The sequence below is a fragment of the Alexandromys fortis genome, unplaced genomic scaffold (genome assembly GCF_014885135.2).
Source record: "Alexandromys fortis isolate MF-2015 unplaced genomic scaffold, M_Fortis_MF-2015_v1.1 scaffold_78, whole genome shotgun sequence".
NCBI classification, from domain to species: Eukaryota; Metazoa; Chordata; class Mammalia; order Rodentia; family Cricetidae; genus Alexandromys; species Alexandromys fortis.
Window position 1 is genome coordinate 1,549,548 of NW_026067977.1, and position 2,141 is coordinate 1,551,688.

Here is a 2,141-nt window from a genome sequence, read left to right on the forward strand (position 1 = left end):
GGCCATGGCAACTCTTATAAAGGAAAACATTTAATTGGGGCTGGCTTACAGTTTCAGACTTAGTCCATTATCATTTTGTCATCATGGCAGGAAGCATGGTGGAACGCAAGCAGACATGGTGTCAGAGAGGTAGCCGAGGGGTCTATGTCTGAGTCCACAGGCAGAAGGGAGAGAGACTGGGTCTGGCATGAGCATCTGAAACTTCAAAGCCCATCCCCGAGACACACTTCCTCCAACAAGGCCACACCTACTCCAACAAGGTCACACCTCCAGTAATGCCACTCCCTATGAGTCCTTGGGGGGGGGGGCATTTGCATTCAAACAACCACAATTCATGAACTTGGAAAACACAATGGTTCTGTCTTTAGTGAATTCCACTACACCTAGTAAGCATAGAAAATGGCTACTTCACTTCATTTTCCTCACAGAGTGAGCTAGAATCCCAATCTGTTCAGTGAATGTGGAACCCCTCTATAGTGTGAGATGGAGTGATGGGGAGGAAGGAGGAACCAGAGAAGACTGGCAGAGCCTCCAGCCTCCAGGAGCTTACAGCTTCAGGGAGGACTTGGGGGATACTGTTCTAAGACAAACCCCACGAGGAAGAGGTAAAGATTGTGTAGGTCCCCAAATTCCTGTGGGAAATTATCTCCACTGCAGCAGTCCTGAGAGGTGACTGAGTTGGGAGGCATTGCCCTTGGGAGTATATGAAGACCCTTACTTTGAAAGAGGATTCAGAACTATGTGCTACACAGCTGGGAGCCCCCAACCAACCCAAAACACAGCCTTCAGTTTTGAACTTCCCAACAGTATTTATAATTTACTGTTTGTGATGTTAATTATAACAACAGAAACTAAGGAAGACAAACAAATGTTTACACTAAGTGTAGCTAATATGTTAGGCTCATGGTAGTTGAGTTATTTTTTTATTGATTTTTATTGAGTTCTGCATTTTTCTCTGCTCCCCTCCCTGCCTCTCCCTTCCCCTTCAACCCTCTCCCACGGTCCCCATACTCCCAATTTACTCAGGAGATCTTGTCTTTTTCTACTTCCCCTAGTTGAGTTATTACTAAAAGACAGTGTCTACTATATATTGGTGCTATTCTAAGTTATTTGAACATATTTACATTATTTAATCTCCCAAGAGCTCCATGAGGTAGGTCATAGGTTTTCCTGTCTCTAGATCTCTCATGGGCTTGCTAATGGCCACTTGACCTGCTAGAATTTCCAAGACTTCTTCCTAGGCACGTTCACCTATTGTGAGGTTTGAAAGATAAAGATTTTAAGTGTCTACACTGGGCATTCTTGACTGATGCCAGACACCCACTAATACATTGCCATGTTCCTGGGTATGACTGCTGCCACAACCTGGGGCTATCAGCCTGCTTGCCCCAAGTCTGCTTGGCCAAAGTGTGGTCATTTGGGGAGTAGCAGCATCCCAGCCTCTGCTTAGCATGTGGAGAAAGAGAAGAGAGAGAAGAGAGGAGAGAGAGAGAGAGAGAGAGAGAGAGAGAGAGAGAGAGCCCTCATCCCTGTGTGGACAGGGCAGTTTACACAATTCCTGCCATCATTTGCTGCCCCAAGAGGACCCAGGGCATAATGACAGTGACATACTGGCAGACATAGAGCAGAGAATCGGGACAACCAAGATGGAGGTCCCACTGCATCCATGCCTCCCTCCTCCAGGAGCAAAACCCTCTCCAGTGTCCTAGCCAATTTAATTGTAGTTTGGATGCCTAGCCTGGATAAATTAAACAAGTTTTTTTTTTTCCCCAATTCAAACTCTGAGTTGCAGGAAAAGAACGACTGTGAAAATGTCACATTGGACCATTTAAAGGCTGTCCTGGACCTCTATCATGCACTCTGTAGCTAACCTTCCAAGAGGCATCTTCTTGGAGGTAAAGGTCCCCAGCGCTGTCTTCCACAGCGGCATTCCCTGTAATGGCTGCTTTTCTTTCCAGATGAACTCCCCATCCGTGTTTTCATTTTCAGTAGACAAGCATCTGCTCCCCAGTGGAAGTGGCGATCCGGATGGGCATCCCAACAGGACACTGGAGCCAAGGCTCACAGAGGACCAAGTGATGTTGGCTGGAGGAGGGCAGGACTTGAGTCCTGCAACGATAGGAGAGTGTGCTCTCAGATCA